Here is a 23,562-nt window from a genome sequence, read left to right as displayed (position 1 = left end):
ATTAAAGGTAGATAGTTAGAGAGACAATACCCCCTAGTAATACACGGCGAGTTGGAGGTTGACACTACTTCGCTCTAGCTCTTGTCATACCTGCACCCTCAGCCAGCTGCCTATCCCCGATCTATGCGTTTACTGAGGCCCACAAGCTGAAGGTGCAGGCCGTGGGACATGGAGCTGGGTTTAAAGGTGCAATCCACTTCATTACTCTCAATGCTCTGACTTGCGATGTCTGGGATCGAGAAGGAGGGGTGCTCAGGCTGATGAACATCATGCCATGGCTTTCGTTAACGATACCAGATTGTAGGACATTACCCTAGAATTCCATGGCAGTCGCTCCAGTGTATCCCCGATGGTCTTGGCACAAAAAAGAGCACGGGCTCGCATCTGGCTGCGTTCATGACACTTGGAAGGATGCAAAGTACAGATGTATGTCTGTTTGGCTTTGGGATTTCAGAGTATTGTACTGCAGTGAGTAAGTGGGTAAATTCCATGTGAAGAAGGAGAGTACAGCTGGAGCCCAAGGGAGAGGGAGCACGTGAACACTTTAAAGTGCAAACAGGTGAGTGAGAGCCGGGAGTGAGTGAGTGTATGAGGGCAGGAGTCTGTGAAGCAGAAGAGTACATCAGTGGTAACAGAAGCAGAGTTTGTGGTCCCTGAAAGCTGCAGGTCAAATCCAAATGTGATGTGAATCCTTGTTTTCGGGATTCATGTAAGCGAACTGAAATACAGGAGAACTGCACATTTTCAGAGAGTCCCAGCACAAGACTTATACTCTCGAAAGGATGTCCAAAGTTGTTTTCGACGAATTATAAAAACAAAAATACAGGAAAACTCTTCCAGGCAGAGGTGGCAGCTGTTTAAAACCTTTGACTGGCAGTGAGATACTTAAACTTCATGAATCCAGGGGAAATGTTAACATCTGCACTGGCTGTGTTTTAGGGAACCCTCGTACAAAGCTCTGCCTTGTCACTGGTGTCACGCTTTGGAAAGAGACTTCTAACTAGGTGATGCATTTGCTCCCTACAGATACAATCTTGGGTGGTTGCCTCCTCCTGATAATATGGTGCAGACCTTCGGCTGAAGTGGGCGTTATTCCCTCCTAGTAATGTGGTTTCTCCCTATCGGTAAGGCCTTGTATGACTGCCTCCTCCGCATGAATACTCCTACAGATAGCGGCTCTGTAGTGACTGCTTGCTTATGTAAGTGGAGGTCGGACCTGGGCGTTAGGTGTAGTCTCCCTGGGTGGTGTGGTCAGTCTCTCTTCCGGACGGTGTGAATTCGTCCCGAAGGTAAGTCGTGGAGTTGCTCGGACCCAGCTAGTAATGTAAACTCGGGTTTATTAGGCAACTCACGCTGCCTCCAGTCGGTGCGCTTCTCCAGAGCTCACTCTATGCTGGACCGAGAAGAACCAACGTAGAACTGTTTTCTCCTTTACCTCACAAAGCCAATGTTTGGGTTTCTTCTTCCCCAAGAGAGATTTACTTAGGGGTATAATCCTCAAGAAAAACACTCCGACACATAGACCGCCCCCAACCAGTTCACGTAAGAATTTTGGAACAAAAGGCAAACGAGGGCGGGGGGGGTTATAAAAAAAAGGGGGAGGGAGAACGAATGTTTTCGGAGTTCTCCCAAATGTTCCAAATGGTTGCTTCATTAAACGGGGATGGCGAATGTGGTCTAACAGTTGCGTAAATAATGAAGAGAACGTTATATAAAATATATACATACATTTCTATAAATTATTCTGGAAACACCCAACAGCAGTCATAATGATGTCTCGAACACAGCCGGTGCGTTCAACCCCCCTGATATTTTTAAACATCCTTAGCGCTTTCAAGCTTCCCTTGTTCCCTCAATCATTTCAAGTGTTCCCACATATCCTGCCAGGCACCTCTAAACACAACCACTGGTCGCCTACACCCCAGTGCTCTCCTTCACACTTCGTGCTCTCAAAATAAACAAGTTCTTGCAAGCACCAGAAGTGTTCTCAAATGTGCTAACAACGCTCTCAAACTTACCGAGCCGGGGGGGGGGGGGGGGGGGGCGCTCTCAAAATGTATCTGTTCGCTGCACATCTAGTGAGTCGGATGCTAACAGTTCACTCAAGCGTTCCACGTACCCAGAACACTGCGGTACTCCCAAACAAGCATCACCAGTGTACTCGAATATCATCTATCAGGCAGGGTGTTCTCAAACTCCACCAGGTACCTTAAACGCGCCACTAATTCCCTCAAAGACCACTAATGTCCGCAAGTGCTCATGTGCTTTTAAACTCAATCACTGCTATTATATAGCAGCAATTGCTGTCAAGACCAGCAGGGACGTGTTACACCCCAATGTATTTTATGATAAATTGGTGGGTACAGGTGCTTTCAATCGAGTAATGTGAAGTGTCCCAGGAATTTTCGCGTACAGGGACAAAAACGCACACAAACATCCATCCCTCTCCGTTTGAAAGTCCTAAAAAATATAGGTTATTTTACAAAGATTGTGCTTTTGCTCTTAATACCCCTACCAATCTGCTTTCCTCTCCGTTTCGACTGCCCTTTAGGCCCCTCTCATGCACCCTGCTTGTCATATTAAGTATTTAAACATTATATGCTAGCCCGATTGTCGGAAAATCTGAATATCATCGACCTCCCCCAGTCTTACTGACAAAGCTACGCCCCTGAAGACCAGCCAGTGCTCACCAGGACCACCATGCGCTCAATCAGTCATTACAAATGGCTCACAACACCATCCGTGCCCACAACCTCGCGCAGTTCTTTCAAAGATGGCCAGGCACCAACCCCTCCTCTCAAACACAAGCCAGTACTCAGGCACACCGTCAAACATCAGCGTCCTCAGCCGCCACCAATGCTCCAAAACAAATCTACTGCTCGAGACATCCCAGCATCCCACCAGCCCCAGTTCTCTCACACACCCTCTAAACGGCATCTGTGTTTTTTTTTTAACCACCGGTGCTCTCAAACAACACGTGTGCTGTCAAAGTCCCCAAGCACGCTCAAACAGCTCAGCTCTAGTGCTCTCAAACACCACTGGTGATCTCAAATACGAGCAGTGCTCTCGAACAACCCCAAAGATCACCACTGGTGCTTTCAAACGCTACTGCAAACACCGCCAGTATGCTAAAAGAACTCGAGAGCTCTCAAACACCACTGCTGCTCTCAAAAGATCTGCAGGGCTCTCAAACACGGCTGAAACATCGCCTCTGGTACTCTCAAATACCACCAGCGGAGCCAAACGCCCTCCTGTGCTCGTACAGCTCCAGGTGCTCTCAAACACCACTGCTGCTCTCAAAGATCTGCAGGGCTCTCAAACACGACTGAAACATCGCCTCTGGTACTCTCAAATACCACCGGCGGAGCCAAACGCCCTCCTGTGCTCGTACAGCTCCGGTGCTCTCAAACACCACTGCTGCTTTCTGATACCAGCAGCGCTTTCGAAGACACCTACAGATCACCCCTGGTGTTTTCAAAGACACCACTATATGCTCAAACAACTTGAGAGCTCTCAAACACCACCGGTGCTCTCAAATACCAGCAGTGCTCTAAAACAAGTACAGTGCTTTAAAACCACTCCCAACCCCGGTACTGCCAATCAGTGTCACTGCTCTCGAACATTCTTAATGCTATCAGCTCCCACCCACTTCTGGTGCTCTAGCACATTAGCAGTGTTCTAATACTACCTGTACTCTCGGTCCTCGCGGTGTGATTTTAGACCCCCCCCCGGTCATTTCTCTCTTAACGTTGGTGTTCACAATAACCTCACCGACTCCAAGGGCTCTCAAATCACTGCCACTCCTCTCAAACATGCCACAGGATCTGAAACGACCTCTCCACTGGTCCCAAAAACCCAGTGGTCTTAAAGCTATCCATTGCCCTCAATCCCCGCAGAGCTCTCAAAGTTATCCATTGCCCTCAATCTCCGCAGAGCTCTCAAAGTTATCCATTGCCCTCAATCCCCGCAGTGCTGTCGAAGATCCCCGGGTTCTCAATCAGTGCTCTCAGATAGCCACAGATACGCGACAGTCAGACGGTGGCTTCATGCATCTCGTGCTCTCGAAAATCGCTGTCTCTCAATCACCTCCGGTGACGATAATCCGCACAGGTGCTCTCAATCACCCTAGCGCTCTCAGGATCTGATAGTCATTACCAAAGTACACACTGCTCAGCATCGCTAGGCCTCCCACACACCCACAGCACTCTCAAGTATCCCCCAGCAGTCTCAAACGCCAAGGATGCTCTCAAGTGATAACGGAGCAACTCACCGCAGTGCTCTTGAACACTGCCAGTACTTTCGGCCACTGCCTCGAAAACCACCTGTTCTCTCACCTGCGCAAAGACTTCCAGTGCTATCACCCAGTGCTTAATTTGTTAATTCAAAGGTGCCGGTGCCCAAAGCCCTCCTCTTGAACTCGTGGCTGCTGTAATTAAATGTGTGAACATGGAATACTGAGGCGGCGTAATCCTGGAGCCATCTCGGGTCTCTTAAATCCATTCAAAGCCACTCGCTGCCACTTCAGCTCACTGTTGCAACTTTTTACTTTCTCCCTCTGTGACGCTTTTTCGTTTTTCCCTTCATCAGTCTTTCCTATGTGTCTTTTTGCTCCAGCAAATGCTTGAGGCATAAGAGTAAGCCCCGGCCCTCAAAAATAAGTGCCGGTGCTCAGCACCGGAAACAACAAGCACAAATTAAGCACTGCTATCCCCCCCACCCCGAGCGCTCTCCTAAACACCTCGAACACCGAGGGAGGGCGACGTGTTCCACCACTCGGCTGTGCCTGTCCTACTGTTGTTTCGTCATTCGGAGATCGCGAGGTGTCTGTGAACTTTTCCCTGCATTGACTTCACGATGCAGCTTGGTGATGAGCCCCATGTGTCAGAGAGGATGGGTTCCAACAGAGTGTGTGTGTGTGTGTAGGGGGGGGGGGGTCACCTTCTGTGTTTAACAGGGACCCCTTTGTAGTTATCGGTCTTTTCAATGCTCTGGAAATTAAAGGCCCCTTCACAGTTAGGGCCTTAGTTATCGGCATTCAGGCGAGCGGGCACACTCTGTACGCCCCCCCACCACCAAGACTCCAGGGACTTTCATATGGAAATGTACCATTCATAACCACCTCTTGTTCTGCCTAATTTACTCCAGGGGGGCTTATGAGCTCAATTAAACTTGCTGAATTGGTGGGAAGGGGCAAAGATAGGTGGGGAGAGGCTCCATGGTTTAAAAGAACCCGGGGGGGCATTTAGTCGGACCGAAGGGCGGGGGCGCTAATGGTCGAGAGGTGGTCATGGCGGCCCCAGGCCTCTTCGAGGTACCGTGGATGGATGGACCTTATAGATCAACGCAGCGGCGCCATGAGTCCTAATGCAAGCCTGGAAATGCCCCCCATGGTCCCAGCTGTATTGTAAAATACAGCCATATCAGGGTGCAGGGGGCACCTCGGAACTCTGAGCCCCGGTGCTGGTACCCCTACTGCGCTACTGATAGTTGCGCCTGTAGATTGACAACGACAGGCCTTGCAGCGCAGGCGTAAGCCTCCTGCCGTGACAGGACTCCTAGAAAATAAAATACCATTTGAACTAGAGGTAGGGCTGGGCGGTTGGCACACTCCGAGTTGTGAGGACAGGTGGAAGGCACAACAGATTCACTACGGTTCCCACCAATAGCCAGTGGGCCACGAGGCCTATTTTTTTTTTTATCTACATGGTTTTCTATAGCGCTATACAGAATATCAAGTTACAAAATATAGGAAGTAGGTGCAATGCAACACAAGTAATGTTAAAGCAAACATGGAAACGCATTCAAACAAATGAACGGTCAGTCATTGTAAAACGAAAATTTGCCAAGGCAATCTGCTTTTCGCTGCCAACACAGCAGACTGATTGGCTTTACCAATGCTTTTTTGTCAATGCCGTTCAGCTTTTGAGAACGTTTTTAATATTTTTTGCCAACGTTTGAAGCATCAGCAAAAAAACACCAACAAGACACGTTGAAGTGTACATCTGCATCATAAGATGCGTGCGTTTGTCATGGCATTACAGCGCTTTTGTATAATGACTTCTACGTGCGCCATATGCCACAAAGCAGGCGTCTGCATATGGCATAACGGAGACACGTTTTATTTTTTTTATTTACTGTCCCAAAGCTGCGGACGCCAATCCAGGGTCAGAATATTATTATATATTATTATCATTATATATATATATATATAAAAAGTTAAATGTGCGCAAAAGTGTGTTTTGGGATATAGGGATTAGAAGTCAACGCAGCCGCTAACTCTGTCCCAAAATACGTTTTTCTTAAATATTTGTTTTGTAACGAACACGACGTTCACAGGTGGGAGTAGCTTGAAGTAAAGAGGGAACAAGAAAAAGAGCTTGGTGGAGTGGGGAAAGGAAAGGAGAGCTGGGAAGAAGGGAGCAACACAGAGCAAGCAGAGTATTTATTAGGTGAAGTAACACGAAGGAGACAGCAAGAAAGCACAAGTACTCTCGAGTGTTGAAAGACAAGAAACAAGCCTTGGCAAAGCAATAGGTCTTGCCTTTGAGACTTGTTGGGTCTGCCGATGCCTTTTGCTTATGATCTAGAGCACTGGCATAAATACCGATACTGTAGACCATTAACAAATGGTGGCTGGAGGGCGCGGGGGATGGGGAAGATGCAATAAAACTGTCACTAAGTAGCAACGTAATTCTGTATGCATGTATCATGGCATATGCGCATGACGCAGGCACTATTTTTTTTGATTTCCCAATCCGAGGTGGAGCAGTTAAAAAAAATATAATTGATTAGCATTAAAGCACTTTTATTTGAAAGTGGAAGGGCAGATCAATTTTAACTGGCCCTCCAAAAAACAAAACAAAAACGAGCATTTGCAACTAATAGAGTTGTAAATTCCCAAATGGACTTTTGTTGCCACATAAAATGAAAATGAAAAGTAAAACAGTTGACTTAAGTGAGTCGATTCAAAGCACCACGGCCGCCATGAGCACGAGCGCAAGGGAGAGACACAAATGGAAAAATAAGTTTGCTTAGTGAAACTTATCAGCAAAATTGCAATGATCTATGTAACAGGGTCGGTGTTCAAGGCGGTAACAAAACCACCCCAACGAGGGACAAACGTAAAGCACTTACCAATAATAACAATGGATTTTTGAAAGGCAAACCCAGGAACAAGTGATAGTGATGGGTGTGTGGTAGGCATGGTTAAAAGCCCACAGATAGATTACAACAGGCCAGAGCGCTTGCATGCTCAAGCTAAAAAGTCAAAATAAAAAAAAATACGACAGTGGGGATGGGGATGGGATTGTTGGAGGGAGGCAATGTGGGTGGGAGGAATGCAAAGATGCACACGAGGGATGGTGCAAAAAGGTGAGGGAGGAGATGCACACCACAAGGGAGACAACAAATCTGGGTGAAAAGGAGAAGCACACATGCAAGGGCAATACAGGGGGGGCAGGAGCAAGCAAAGAGGGCATAATGGAGTGCGGGAAGCACAGGGACAAGAGAGCACAGGGGGAGAGAATCACACAAGAGTGATATCCTAAAGTGGTCCCTTTGTCCTAGGACCACCACAGGCTGAGTTATGAGCAAAAATGTTTTGTAAAAGTAATGCACTGCAAAGCATTACAGGACAAGTTTCCGAGCCACAACTATTTTAATATGATGATATGACTGTAAGAGACCACCACAATCAAAATAGCATTTGTAAGAAACATGGTCGTATAACCATATAGTTAGCCCCTAGAGAGCATAACCACATGAAAATACAGCACAAGTAATGCAGTGCAATCATATAGTTAGCCCTTAGAGGGCCTATTGCATTACACATTTTCAGACCTAGCAAGCCTACTGTAATACTAAGGCCCTTAAAACACAAACTATTTCAAGCTTTAAAACAAATGTTCCAGCCATAGGAGAACTTAAAAAGGGATTGAATGGTGGGAGTGGTGATTATTTTGGAATCCCCACTAACCTAGTGTGGGGACCCCGATATGACAAAAAAGGGTGTGCCATGCTGAACGTTTTGGTGGTGGTCCCATTGTCCCAGGACCACCACAGGCTGATTTATGTGCCAATATGTACTGAAAAAGAATGCTTTGCATTATGGGGCAACTTTTCCTGAGTGCAGTGAATTCTGTAGTATCAGCTCTCCTGTTGTGCCAACAGAGCCACATTGCGTATTTCTGTGTTATTTAGTAAAGCTTTTGTCAAATATAAGTGTTTTTGGGAAAGCTATGGAGTGTGAAGGGGAAGAGCCAAAATAAATGACTCTGATTAGGTAACAGTGTAAACAATGTGACCAGCACTCCAGTACCGCTTTTGGAGTTTGCACTGTTGGCGCTGTGAGGGCCAAACAAATAGTTCACCCACACTGATGTATATCTGCAATTGTGTAATTATTCTTGTGACAAGTTCAGTCTATCAGGCAGTAACAATATGGCCCTAAGGTGGAACAAACATAAAGCATTTACCAATTACATAAGGGATTTTTGAAAGGCAAGCTCACAAACGAGTGAAAGTGATGGGCGTGAGGTGGGCGTGGTTAAAAGCCCACAATACTTATAACAGGTCAAAGAGCTTGCATGCTCAACCTAGAAAGGTAGCTCTCTCAAAGTGAGAAGTGGAAAGACACAATTTAAGACACTATGGGGTCATTACGACCTCGGACTGCCGTGCGGAAGACCGCCTGTGCAGGTGGTTTGCCGCTCGGCGTATTATGACTGTTGGCTGCTCTCCGTCGTTATTCCGACGGAGAGCCGCCAACAGCCATACTTGCGGGCGGCGGGGAAGTGGAGGTTGCTCTACCGCCACGCCAACAGAACACCGCCCAGCGAATCACATCCCGTGATTCGCTGTGGCGGTGTTCTGTTGGCGGTGTGGTGTCAGCGGAGCTGCCCCCATGGCTCTCGTCCCCTCCCGGAGGATCGACGGACCAGGTAAGTCGATCGTCCGTAAGGGGAGGGGGATGGGGGTGTTGTGTGCATGCATGGGGGGTGTGCGTGTGTGTATGTAGAGGGGGTGTGTGGGTGCGTGTATGCTTGCGGAGGTGTTGTGTGTATGGGAATGAGTGCGTGTATGGCTGTATGGATGTGTGTGTGTATGTCTGAATGTGGGTGTGCGTGTCTGACTGTATGTGTGGATGTAGGCATGTATGGTGGGGTGTGTGTGTGTGTGTTGGTGGTGCCTGCGTGTCGGGTGTGTGTGACTAATGTTATGTTGGGGGTCGGGGTGGGGAGGGGGGCCCTGCCACCTTTGGGGGGTGGCAGGGGTGGTGGGGGGTGTATGGGAGGGAGTCGGGGTGGGGGAGACCCCTATCAGTGCCAGGGAAGGAATTCCCTGGCACTGATAGTGCTTACCGCCATGGATTTCATGGCGGTTGAAACCGCTGGAAATCCACGGCGGTAAGCCGGGTCCAAATACCGCCGGCGGTATACTGACGGCCGCCGAGCTGGAGACCCAGGTCTCCAGCCCGGCGGTCGTCTCCGCCCTGGCAGGCGGGACGGAGAACCGGCGGATGACCATGGCGGTAACCGCCATGGTCATAATTCACCAAGGTAAGACCGCCAGCCTGTTGGCGGTCTTACCGCCGGTTCTCCGCCATCCGCCAGAGTTGTAATGACCCCCTAAGTTCCACGGGAGGGGCAAACACAAGATTGACAAGGCAAGCTGCCAAAATATGAAGTAAGCAGTAAAAAGGACAGTAAAGTCAACAAATTGTAAGCAATGGACTGACTTTAAGCCCAATGTAAGTTTGTGTTGATGACAATAGATGTTTCACAACCAGACAGCTCGCTCTGCCTGGTATCCTTGACCTAAAATAATAAAATGAAGGCAAACAATGAAAAGACACAAATCATCCCATTAACCTATAGTGAAGAAGAAATGCTAGCGATGCAGGAGAGGAATGGGGTTGTTGGGGGACCCATTAAAATAACAAGGAGGGAAATAAGACAGACAAGAAAGTCATCCATGCAAGAGTAAGAAGCCGACCCTAAGTCCACTGTGTGTATGGATTTTAAAGTATTAGTAACGATAGGCTAAAGCTACCTAAAGGAGAGACCTAAAAATAGGGAGACCAGGTCCTTGCAAGGACTCCTGGTGGGCCAGTGTCCGTGCAATATACCTCACTGCCTAGATACAGAACATAAAGCGTTCAGTGAAAGTGTGATCAAGTTGGAGGCGGCTGATGGTGAGGAGAAATTTTTCACAATATTGAGAACTTTTTTGCTTCTGCTGGTGTCGGCACAAGAGGTGATGCAATTGTTGAAATTCTTGATGGTTTTACCGACCAACCAAAATAAAGCAACTGCCTCTCCAAAGCAAAGCCATCAAGAATTTCAACAATTGCATCACCTCTTGTGCCGACTCTCTGGCCCCCTCAAACACAGCTGTACAACAATATCCAGACCCTAGGCAAGTTGGTATATTGAGAAACACAGACTGATAAAACGCTACAGCAAACAACTGGAGAGCAAACATAGATACGCCAGGACAATGCAGACAGGAGCACTTTTAAATCCACTCAAAGATGCTACCAACAAATGATCCAGACAACCAAAATTGCCACTCTATTGGACTGCAACAATGCCAACCAACACCAGCAGAAACAAAAGTCTTCAACATTGTGAAAAATTTCTCCTCACCATCGGCCGCCTCCAACTCGATCACACTCTCGCTGGACCCCTGCAACAGTCTCTCTGAATTTTTCAGCATCAAAATCACTGCCATTTACAGCAGGTGTAGGCTACAACCAGACCCGACCTCGTCAAATGCCTCCCGATTTTATTCAAAGATCCAATACTAATGAATTCATATGTTCTGTCATCACCTCAGAAGAAACCGCTGCCACTATGAAATTTGTTCACTTATGGGCCCCACTGGACTGTTGCCCCCATCATGCCTACTCCAAAGGACTGCTACCCATCAGCACCACACTCACACCCATTCTGAATGCCTCCACGTCATTCGCAACCTTCCCAGATGCTTGGAAACACACAACTGTCCTTCCATTGCTGAAGTAACCCTCTCCGGACCTTTCAATGCTCGTTAACTACAAACCGATCTCACTGCTACCATTCCCACCAAGGTTCTAGAGAAAATGGTCAACAGACACCTCACAGAATACCTTAACAACCACCAACTCCTCTACACCACTTGGTCTGGGTTCAGACCCAACCACAGCATGGAAACCGCCCTCATCGCTGCCACATGCATGACTCTGAACAGAGGAGATTCGGCAGCCCTCATCCACCTGGACCACTCTGCAGCATTTGACAGTCTCCCACACCCCATCCTCATCCACTGCCTATACAACACTGAAATCTATGGACACGCACTCCGATGGCGCTTCTCCTTCTTGACTGAACAGACCCAGTCAGATGAGGTCAGAATGGCACTGTACATTCTCTCCCTCATGGACAAGACACCAATTATCCAGATCAAATTTAATGCCTGCATGACTGAAATTACCCACTGCATGAAGACCAACAATCTAAAGATGAACACTGACAAGACTGAAATTGTGACCTTCAGGAAGAGCATATTGCCATGGGACTCCCCACCCTAGCCAAATACCTCAAGATCACCAACAGCAAACTTGACATGACTCTCCATGTTAGTGCCATCAAGACCTCATGCTTCCATACCCTGATGATGCTGAAGAGATTTTCAAATGTATCCCAATCAGCAACAGGAAATCCATCACACACATCCTGATCACAAGCATGCTGGACTATTGGAACACCTCCTATGCCAAGATCAACAAAAAAGTCATCATTTAGAACGTGGTGGCCAAAATCACTCTCAACCTACCATGCCGCACTCACATCACACCTGAAGGAGTTCCACTGACTCTCCATTTACAAACGAGCAAATTCAAACTCCTCACCCACACTTTCAAGGCACTACATAACACTGGCCCAGCTTAGCCTCAACATTCGCATCTGCTTTCACAAGCCTCTCAGACACCTCTGCTCGTCCGGACTCCTACTTGCACAAATACCAAGCATATGGAAGATTAGATCCAGCAGTTGAGTCCCTCCTACATCAATCCTAAAGCATGGTAGACCTGCCGCCATACATAAGACCCTCCTCCTAAATTCTTGACATCCACAAGAAGCTTAAGACCTGGCTTTTCGAGTAGTCCCATGAGACCCTAGGCATGCCTAGTAATTTAAGTCCTGCTTTGTCTGCACTTTGCCCGACCCCTGCCTCCTGCACAATCCATCCTACACGCAGGACTACTTATGGAAGCCAGTACATGGCTACAACAGTGGTCCAGTTACCTCTGATCTCTGCTTCATATCCTTGAACCTTGAGCCATCAGCTCCATCCTGCTGTATGCCCACTGCCCGCCCATTATAATTGTAATTTTAGGCCTCTTTTGCCTTTTAATTTTCCCATTTATTGACTTTTGCATTTTATTTACTGTGGCATCTCTTAATATAATTTATGTCCATGTTTGTCTGCACCTGTGGTTTTACTGGTTGGATCTGGTTCATCCAGACCAGTTGCTCTGCCGTTTTCCCCTGTCGTTTTCCACTCTTTCTGCTGTTTTCGTCCAACCCCTGCCTCCTGCAAAGCCCCTCCTACCCCAGGACTACTTATAGAAGCAGCTACATAGCCGCACCAAAGGCAAGCTCATCTGAGCTCATCTGTGCCTGGACCGTGCGCAGTGCCAGGACACCTGGCTCTTCACCATCCACCGCTACACCACCAAGGACCTCCTGGCCCTAGACCCTGGACGCTGCAACAACAACTGCTTCACAGCCTCCCTACGATCAACCAAAGGACCCTTCACCTGCCACCACTGCCGCTCCCCGTGCCCCACAGGACCACTGACCCACACCATATCTCATGTCACATGGCTACGCACAACCCAGCACCACTCCAATGCGTCCTGCTCAACACCTGCTCCCGCTGCAAACATGCCATAGAAATCTGGGACACAATCACCACCCTCTCCCCTCATGTTGGCTTTATACTGAAACGTGTCTCAACCCAACCTTGAACCCTGACATCGCCACCGCCACACCCATCGGCTACAAGATGATAAACAGAGACTGCACAAACAGACACGGTGGAGGCACTGCCATAATCTTCAAGGAAACCATCCAATGCACCATCACCAACAACAACCCCATACCCCTCATGGAGGACCTCAATTTCTGACTACAAATAGATGCCACAACTACAAAAAGAGGCACCCTTGCTTACATACCACCAGGACACCGGCGAGCCTTCTGCAACACCATCTCTAACCTCATCGCCCTCTGGTCTTCGACTCCCACCACTGCGTCCTGCTCTGTGATCTCAATTTCCACATTGACGACCACAATAACAGCAACACAGCCTCCCTTCCAGAGAACCTCACGAACATCAGCCTCACCCAACTAGTCACCAAACCCACACACAACGCCAGACACACCGTCTACACCATCTTCACCTCCAGCGACAGACTCAAATTCACCCACACCAAAGAACTCTCCTGGATCTACCATGCCATCGTCCACTTTACCATCTCTGGCTGAGCTCAACATACTACCATTAAGCACCACTGGACCACCTACCCCAGCTGGGGAAAAGTTACCAAGACACAATGAACACAATCCCTCCGTACCTCACAACCTGATACCTCAGCAAATCTTAACAAGGCCGTCCGAAACTTCATCATCTGGATCACCAAATGCCCCGACTTAGTCACCCTGCTGAAATCAGCCAAAACCAACAAAGCCTCGGAAATAGCCAGCTGCTACACCCCAGAGCTCAGAACCACCAACCGCAACTGCTACAGACTTGTGAAACAATTACGAGTTCCAAGAACCCCCCCAACAGAGCTGCCCACAAAGCAGCCATCAACGGCAACCACTGACACATCAAGGTAGCCAAGAGAGCAGCCATCATCGACTGCATCGACTCAGCAGCCAACCACACAAAGGAAGTATTCAAGATCATCAAGGAATTTGCCAACCCTCCAGCCACAGAGAACACCGTCCACCTCTCCCAAGATCTCTGTGACTCCCTCTCAGGCTACTTCCACAGCAACATAACCACGATTTACAACAACTTCAATCCCCAACCCACCATCCCCAGCCTCAACAACATCAAGCAACCAGCAAACACCGGCAGAACGATCACTGCCTGGGCTCCACTTACTGCACAGACCACGTCTACCATCATGACGTTCATCCATTCTGAGGCACCCACCGACTCCTGCCCTTACCATCTCTTCACCCTCTTTGTCAACCCTATCAGCACAGAGCTCACCAGCATCCTCAGCACCTCCATAGCAATCTTTTCAGCAAGATGGAAACACGCGAAGGTCAGACCCCTTCTGAAAAAGCCCTTGGCTGACCACAGCAACCTCAAAAACCACTGACTATTCTCCCTGCTCCCCTTCCTGGACGAAGCACTCAACAAAGCCATCAGCCAGCAGCTCACTGAATACCTGGAACTCAACCAACTACTCGACGCCTCACAATCTGGATTCCGTGCCACCTACAGCAACGAGACTGCATTGATCACCACTAAAGACAACATCAGATCCCTCCTTGACAACAGAGAAACTGTGGCCCTGATCCTCCTTTACCTCTCTGCTGCATTTGACACTGTATCCCCCCCTACCCTTATTGACAATATCCACACCGCCGGCATACAGCAAAACGCCTTCAAATGGATCATCTCTAGCCTCTCAGAACACACACAGAGAATACAGTTGCCTCCCTTCTACACCGCACCCAATGACATCTCCTGCGGCATACCCCAAGGATCTTCTCTTAGAACCACCGTATTCAACATTTACATGGCCCCCCTCGCAGACGTTGTCAGATCCCACGGCCTCAACATAATCTCCTACACTGACAACACTCAACTTATCCTCTCACTCACTGAGGACCTGGCCAACACCAATACTGAAATGCCATGACAGACGTTAAGTTGCCTCAAGCTCTGCTCTGACAAAACAGAAATACTGATCTTCAGGAAGAACACCTTTGCATGGAACCACAGATGGTGGCCAGCAGAATTCAGACCTACGCCCACACCAACAGGCCATGCGTGCAAACTAGGCATCTTCCGACACCCAACTGACAATAAAACAACAAGTCAACGCAGTTGTCTCCTAGTGCTTCCACATTCTCAGCAGACTGTCATGCAGGCCCTCATCACGAGCCGCCTAGCCTATGGTAATGCTCTCTATGCCAGAACCTCCACCCAACTCAAAAGACTCCAGACCATACAGAACACTGCAGCCAGACTAGTCCTTGACATCTCCAAACGGACCCACATTACCCCCCACCTAAGAGACCTCCACTGACTGCCTATCCAGAAGAGATGTCAGTTTAAGATCCTCATGCATGGCTACAAAGCACTACTCAAGCAAAGACCATCCTACATTAACCATCGCCTGAACATTCACCTACCCGGAAGACACTTGCGCTCTGCCTCACTCGCCCTTGCACACACCTGCCCCCCACATCCATTGCAGCTGCAGCAGAGGCCTCTCCTTCTCTTACATTGCTGCCAAGACCTGGAACACCCTACACTTCCACCTTTGCACAGCCCCCTCCACCACAGACTTCAGAAAAAAGCTCAGGTCCAGACACAGACACAGCACCTCAGCACCCAGATGCCCCTAAGGCAACGGTACTCAAAGTACGGCCCGCGGGCCGCCAGCGGCCCCACGGACCTAGCTTGGCGGACCGCGAGATGCACACCAAACGCCACATCATAATGGCAGCAGTATGTAAACATAGAAGAGGGCCGCGGGAGAAAGCTCCCGTGGCCCTCCTCTATGTTTACATACGGCGGCCATTGTTTATGGCGTTGCCCTGACGATCCTGGAAGCCAAAGCCCCATAAAAGTCAGCACTTGCAGCTAACTTTTATGGGGCTTTGGTCGTCTGCTTCCTGTCACCGGCTCCACGTCTGCTGCCCGCCTGCCTGCCTGCTGTTCCACATTTGTGGCATCTTTACAGTGCTTTGAGTCAGGTAAGGCTCTTTGGTTATTTATTTATTTGTTTTTAATGTAGTGTGTGTTACTGGGGTAGGCGTGAGAGCAGATTGCGCTGTGTGTGTGCGCTGTGTGTGTGTGTTGCTGGGGTAGGGGTGAGAGCAGATGGCGCTGTATGTGTGCGCGCTGTGTGTGTTACTGGGGTAGGGGTGAGAGCAGATGGCGCTGTGTGTGCGCGCGCTGTGTGTGTTACTGGGGTAGGGGTGAGAGCAGATGGCGCTGTATGTGCGCGCGCTGTGTGTGTTACTGGGGTAGGGGTGAGAGCAGATGGGGCTGTGTGTGTTACTGAGGTGGGGTGAGAGCAGATGGCGCTGTGTGCAGATGGCGCAGTGTGTGTTACTGGGGTAGGGGTGAGAGCAGATGGCGCTGTGTGTGTTACTGGGGTAGGGGTGAGAGCAGATGGCGCTGTGTGTGTGCGCGCTGTGTGTGTTACTGGGGTAGGGGTGAGAGCAGATGGCGCTGTGTGTGTGCGCGCTGTGTGTGTTACTGGGGTAGGGGTGAGAGCAGATGGCGCTGTGTGTGTGCGCGCTGTGTGTGTTACTGGGGTAGGGGTGAGAGCAGATGGCGCTGTGTGTGCGCGCGCTGTGTGTGTTACTGGGGTAGGGGTGAGAGCAGATGGCACTGTATGTGTTACTGGGGTAGGGGTGAGAGCAGATGGCGCTGTGTGCAGATGGCGCAGTGTGTGTTACTAGGGTAGGGGTGAGAGCAGATGGCGCTGTGTGTGTTACTGGGGTAGGGGTGAGAGCAGATGGCGCTGTGTGTGTGCGCGCTGTGTGTGTTACTGGGGTAGGGGTGAGAGCAGATGGCGCTGTGTGTGCGCGCGCTGTGTGTGTTACTGGGGTAGGGGTGAGAGCAGATGGCGGTGTATGTGTGCGCGCTGTGTGTGTTACTGGGGTAGGGGTGAGAGTAGATGGCGCTGTGTGTGTTACTGGGGTAGGGGTGAGAGCAGATGGCGCTGTGTGCAGATGGCGCAGTGTGTGTTACTGGGGTAGGGGTGAGAGCAGATGGCGCTGTGTGTGTGCGCGCTGTGTGTGTTACTGGGGTAGGGGTGAGAGCAGATGGCGCTGTGTGCAGATGGCGCAGTGTGTGTTACTGGGGTAGGGGTGAGAGCAGATGGCGCTGTGTGTGTTACTGGGGTAGGGGTGAGAGCAGATGGCGCTGTGTGTGTGCGCGCTGTGTGTGTTACTGGGGTAGGGGTGAGAGCAGATGGCGCTGTATGTGTGCGCGCTGTGTGTGTTACTGGGGTAGGGGCATTGTTTTGAAAAAGGGGGTGGGGTGGTTGTTCCCCCTCTAAGCCCCGCCCCCGCTGTCACTTCAGTGCGGCCCTCGGCCGCAAACCATACTGCAATTTTGGCCCCCGAGAAAAAGTTTGTGAGTACCAATGCCCTAAGGTGAACGTGTGTACGCGGCAAATACTGATGGACTGATTGCGACTCACACCTGCTCGGCACCAGGATACTCTCCTGAGTGATGGTGCACTCTACAAATCTGTGTAACATAACACCCGTGCTGCTGGTAGTGCTGGAGTTCACCCAGTCACAAGCCAAGCTGATGCCTCTAACAAGCCGGTCAAGATACAGCAGTTTCACTCATGTAATGCCTCTGCGGTCTCTCATGAGATGAAACCTATGGAAGGCCAATAGGACTTAAGCATATTTCAGTCACGTATCTGCGCTGGTCTGCGAGAGACTGGTTGGGCATCACAAAAGTGACCCAAATGATTATGTGTCCCTGAAAGGCTGAGGGACGTCATTGATGTATATAGTTCATGTGCTTCTGAAAGGGCGGTAGGCCTGGAGCAGACTAAATCGCGGTACGCGTCAGACGGCGATAAGGTTAGGGAAGTGTCGGCATGTTAGGCATGCGTATCCTTGAGAGGCTGGCAGGGCTAGTGCATAATCAATCACCCACAAGCCCGACCTGTGCATCTGACTGACCGGCTGGGCTGAGTCAGTCAGCCACTAACGTCATCACTAGCACTACAAAGCAGATGAGGTCCCAATATTTCCCTCACATCGTCCCCCATCCTTCCATGACATCAAGTTGTATCCAGGCTGTCACAACTGTCTGCTCGCCTCACTCCGCAGCATTGCTTTTCCACGGCACCTAGGACTGCCTGTAATATGGAGTGAGCCATGTGACATGGTTCCTTGTGCACATCCAGGTCTCACCTCACAAACCATTGCACTATTATTATACAGGAAATGAGCGCGAGGTTTGTGCGAGACCACGTAGAGAAAGCCTTATTCAGAGAAAGCCCTATTCAGAAGAGACACTTCAATGGACCACCTGCTTGGATCTGAACCGCAGTAGCTCTCGTCACCACTTCTCCACATTATTCCTTATCTTTTCTTCTAGAGGCCTCTTGCACACACCGCCCCTTCTTTTTTTTCCCGCTTAACATTGACAACGCGCATAATATTACAGTCATGCACAAAACATGATAACATCATTTAAAAGACACCACTGTTTTAGGCCAGCAGACAAAGGGCCTTGTCCAAAGTGACGGTAAATAACCGGCGTCACCTCCTCCTTTCCCTCCAGGCCTCTGCTTCACCTCCCCCATTACTTCTTCACCCAGGTCTAATTTGGCAGGAAATTAGGAAATCCGGCCAAGCTTGAGTGACTCTGAAACTGGTTCACGGGAGGGTGAGAGCCCTGCTCCCGCCCCCTCTTGTATCTTTCTTTTCAGCTACCACTTGTAACAAAACCCTCTAGCTGCCTTCAACACAGGTGTGGGGGGAGGGCCGCTGTGTTCAGAAACAGTGTCTGGGGGAAGGGATTCGCTAGACACGTGTTAAGCCCCCTTACACTGTGTAGTAGGTAGGTAGGGCTGTTAAATTCAGGAGGGGCAATTTAGTGGTCTGATGCGACACTGCTACAGGGCTTTCGTCCACTGTAGTCGGATTCGATTCCAGCAAAACACACGACTGACACTGCTTTTCATCTTCACAAGGTAGACAACCAGGCCAACCCAGCTGGGTAACAATTAAACTATTGATATAAACGCAGTAGAACTGTGTCCATTGCACTCTGTGAGTAAACGCAACAAAAGTGGCCAGTGCCTGCTAGATGTTGTGATACCGCATGTGTGAGCTGGGGAGGTCATACCAGCGTCTAGACTCCAATGCAACTTTTGAACCAGGTGGTAGAGCAGTGCAGATATTCTATTATTTAGGTGGGGGAATGGAGGGATCCCAAGGCAGCAGCTGGACCCCGAGGACACCTTCCACATCTAAAGACTGAGATGTGCTGGTACTATACTGCAGATTTTAGATGGTGTCAGAGAGGACCACTAGGATGTCCCAGTGACCCCTTGGCACCCAGAGACATAGCAGATTGTGTTTAAATGTGGAAATAACAGAGCGACATATCGGTAGTAGGAAGCGAGCTTTGAGACCGCGGTACTTTAAAGGCTACCTTCCTTGGGCGGATTAACTTGTTTCCCAAATAAAAATAAAAAAAACTCTGTGACCTTCACTGCCCATAACCAGAGCAGATAATTCATTTTTTTTTTGTATGTTTGAAGTCGTACTTCTTGGCTCAATCATGGCAGCCCACTTATGCCATCATTTTAATAGTTGCAGGAACGTGCAATAAATAACGCGGTGTGTTCCGTATCAAATACCAAACCGGAAGCAGAACTCAAATTTGAGGACTCCAGAAGCAGCAATTCAGCCACCAGGCCCGTCGTGGCGCACCAAACTCCAACTGTTTACCGGTAATTCCTTAGCACGCCACAGTACCTCTTGCTGTAAAATGCCACCTTCAAACACGAAAGAGTACAAAACGCAAGGTCGACGGAATACTATTAAAACAAACACGGCCAGAAGTATACGAGAAAAGAGTTACCAACCGAAGGGCCTCTGCGTCGTGGTGCTTTCGACGATAGGCTCCAGGCCTCGGGGTCAGGAGCGCCTCCCAGTGCAGCGGGGCACACCTCTGCACCTAGCAGCCCTCCTAGGCTTCGCTGCGCCCTCTCTGATACCTCACATCCTTCTTCCCGCGCCGCAGGCTGGAAGTCACGTGGACTCTTGTGGCGTGGCGGCTGGTGCCCAGAGGTCTGGCAGATGGCATGCAGTGCTGGGGGCTTTCTCTGTCTACACCCAACAGGAAGTTGGCAATAAAACGCCAGAGACTGAATGAGGCCAGGACGAAGGGGCCGTGATTTAACAGTGCCCCGAGCAATGACCATAGGTGAGAATTAGATTTTCTTTGTTGTGCAAGGGCAGAGAGGACCCTGGCCTGATTACAGCAGTCCCTGACAGTGACGGAGAAGAGAGGTGAGTTGATCTAGGATGGGTATAAAGGGGCACACACGAGCATGCACCTCGCCTCTCCAACGCGATTGTGTGCTAGACATTGGTCTAAGGGATAAAGAGACTGGTGTGATCAAAAAAGGGTTGCCAAGAGAGACACTGACTTTGACTGATGGCAGAGCCAGGCACATTCTAAACTGGGGGTCCAGAGGCAGATTGGGTGCAAAGGCGCAGGCCAAATCATAGCGGTGCACTGCAGACGGAATGAGCGGCAAGTAAGGGGTCTGTTATCATTGTCCGAGGAGCTGATAAACAGAGAAGGAAAGAAATGAAAAGGGACCCATGAAGACGCGTAAAACTTAAGGACTGGTGAACATTCTGGCACTGAAACTCATTTTCAGCAGATGTGCACATGTAAGCAGACAAATGCTGCACAAGTCAACAGAGCTAAAACGCCCCCCCAGACGACCCATTCCCGAAAATACTCACAATAGTACATGAACCAGTTTCTTGATTTGGGAAATTTTGGCCACGGCATCCCAGTTAAGAAAGAGCGGTTCCGGGCTGGGCAGTCCCCTTTAAAGCCCCCACCTATGCCCCTGGGGTACGGTGGGGAAAATTCAAAAGATACTTTGGGCCCATTGGGCCATCCTTGTTTATTGCCCCCTTTCTGCTTCCGCCCTGCGCCGAGGGCTCAGATGGGTGGGGTGGGGGGGGGGTTCAGTGAAGGAGTGGGGGGAGACCACTTCCGGTCCCCCCTCAGTCTGCGCGCCTCATTTTGAGTGCTTTTTCTCGAGGGCCTCGAAGGAGTTTCTGCTGCGGGCCTTCTTCCCAAGGTTGCAATGGCCTAACCTATTACCCAAAGCCACATGCTGTAATTGATAGCAGCAACCTGTACATAATAAACATATGGACCCAACCGCAGAAGAGGAATGACTCCAACTCCTGCTAAGTGTATAGCTATGTATGCACATATATATGTAGGTGTGTATTTAAGGATCCCGACAGATAGCCAAGCCTGACCGGCCTTCCAGGGACAATTTATCAGGAATTGTTACAGTGCAAAGCTTCTACCCCTCCGATTTGTCACATAGGGAATCAGCACCAAAATCCTTGCCTATAAATGTAATCTGTGAGATTTCATGTCGCAAAATACACAACTGCAGGTTTTAACATGGCGCAGAAGCAATCTACCCTTAAAGGCCTATTGGCTTTAGAATGTGCATTTCATAACAAATTTAAGATGCTTACTGCCATTGTTGTAACTTTTCACACTGAACAGATCAGACCTATGGCATCCAAAATAAGTTTCCCAAAAAACGCAATCGAGCATATAGCATTTTATCATTGGCTTGTTATTATTACCAACTCAGACCTACTAAAATTGAGTATCAGCCTTCCCACAAGGCAACCATCAGATGTTGTAATTAATTGACAAATATGTTCAAAATCACAGATGTCAAAACAACATAAAATGGCCCTGAAAACAGAATAATAAGTATTAACATAGATTAACAAAGTTTGTTACGGTGGGTCACCAACATCAACCCCTGCCTACTACAGTAATCTGGAAGATTCCATGTAACAAAATACTAAGGGCCAGCGTTGCAACTGCATCCACACCTGGCGCTGACTTTGGTGGGAAGAGCTGTGTTTAAAAATAACTTATGGGTTTAAAAGCAGTGAACTTCTTTGTGTGCCCAGTAGTTTTCAGGCAACAAAAATGTAAAGTTAACTCTAGTGATTAAGATCTCTGCTGGTGAGAGATTGGAACTTTGTCTAGTGGCAGTTTTGACTCATCGTAGTAATACAGAGGGTTATGTGCCTGCTGCAAACAGCATGTATCATGCAGATCACATAACTGAATGTAAATGAACTATGAGTACCACTATAAAAAAAGAAATGTATGTCAGAGAGGGGCTATGGAGAGATGAGGGCCACTGCTGGAGTGTGGTAGTGAGGGAGTTTGTGGAGAAGGAGCTCGGGGTGGGGAGGGGGTGTGCCAAAAAATGATTGTCGCACCAAAAACGCTAAAGCCGGCCCTGAAAATACCTGCCTAGAGGCTTAAGCACTGTGTAATAATAATCCACCCATACAAGTCTAATGTCTTTAACACATGCTTTTAACAAAAGGCACGTCAGGCCTTCTGGCTTCGAGTGTGGAAAAAAGCCGTGTTTTTCAGGTTTATAGTCTACTCTAACCATGGATCCCTCTGCAAAAGTAGAGAGAACTGGTGAAGGTACTTATGGACCAGTATGTATAGGTCGCCATAAGTCTACTGGCCAGGTGGTAGCCATGAAGAAAATCAGGTTGGAAAATGAAGAGAAAGGTGTCCCAAGTAGAGCCAGGAGCGAAATTTCACTCTTAAAAGAATTACAATACCCTAATGTAGTTAGTCTTCAGGATGAACTCATGCAAGATTCAAGGCTTTACCTCATTTTCGAATTCCATTGCTTGGATATCACGAAATATTTGGATACAATCCCATCTGGCCAGTATATGGATACAATTCTTGTCAAGAGTTACTTATACCAAATCTTTCAAGGTATTGTGCTTTGTCATGTATGGCGAGTCCTAAACAAAGACTTAAAACCACAGGACTTGCTAATGGACAACAAAAGAGTAATTGAATTAGCAGATTTTTGTCTGGCACAGGCCTTTGGCATACCTGTACGAGTTTAAACCAATGAGGTAGTGACTGCGGTACAGAGCACCAGACGTGCTGCTTGGGTCTTTCCAGTAATTTATTCCTGTAGATGTATGGAGCACTGAACAATATTTGCTGAAGTGGCAACTAAGAAGCTGATTTTCCATGGAGGTAGTGAAACGAATCAACTATTCAGAATATTTCACAGACTCCAAATAACGAAATCTGGCCAGAGGTTGAATGGTTGCAAGGTTATAAGAACAGATTTCCTATATGGAAGCTGGAAGCTTGGCAAACCATGTAAAAAACATTGATCAAGATAGACTTGATAGACTTGATTTGCTTGCTAAAAAGCTTGACCTATGATATTCTAAACAGAATTGCAGCCAAAGAGGCCTTGAACACCCGTACTTGGATGACCTGGACAAATCCAATGTTCCAGCCAATCAGATCAAGAACAAATTAAAATGCTTCCATGGAGAGAAGAAGTTCCTGCTTTGTTTCAGGATTGCACATGGAACAATCACCACTTTCATTTTTTTCTGTGCTTTATTTGTATCTGTGTGTAATATTGTGTTAAACATTTTCGGCTTTTAGATTGCTTTATAAAGATACATAAAATGTAAATAACTCTACCTAATACTT

At 48.6% G+C, this 23,562-nt stretch overlaps 1 protein-coding gene and 1 pseudogene across 3 annotated transcripts in view; one reads left to right on the top strand and one right to left on the bottom strand.

Annotated features, from left to right (window-relative positions):
- Positions 1-23,562, bottom strand: part of SALL2 (spalt like transcription factor 2) — a 193,606-nt gene that overhangs the window by 49,685 nt on the left and 120,359 nt on the right. Inside the window, exon 1 of one of the 3 annotated variants that reach the window (XM_069238262.1) lies at positions 19,868-20,073. The exons of the other annotated variants lie outside the window; for them this stretch is intronic. The gene's annotated coding sequence lies outside the window, so the exon portion shown is untranslated. Of the gene's footprint in view, positions 1-19,867; positions 20,074-23,562 lie in introns of those variants that run through there. 3 annotated transcript variants of the gene reach the window in all.
- LOC138301934 (cyclin-dependent kinase 1-A-like) lies at positions 22,473-23,332 on the top strand (annotated as a pseudogene).

Source organism: Pleurodeles waltl, chromosome 6, assembly GCF_031143425.1.
Source record: "Pleurodeles waltl isolate 20211129_DDA chromosome 6, aPleWal1.hap1.20221129, whole genome shotgun sequence".
NCBI lineage: Eukaryota > Metazoa > Chordata > Amphibia > Caudata > Salamandridae > Pleurodeles > Pleurodeles waltl.
Note: the sequence above shows the minus strand (reverse complement) of the source record. Positions and strands in the feature narration are given on the sequence as shown.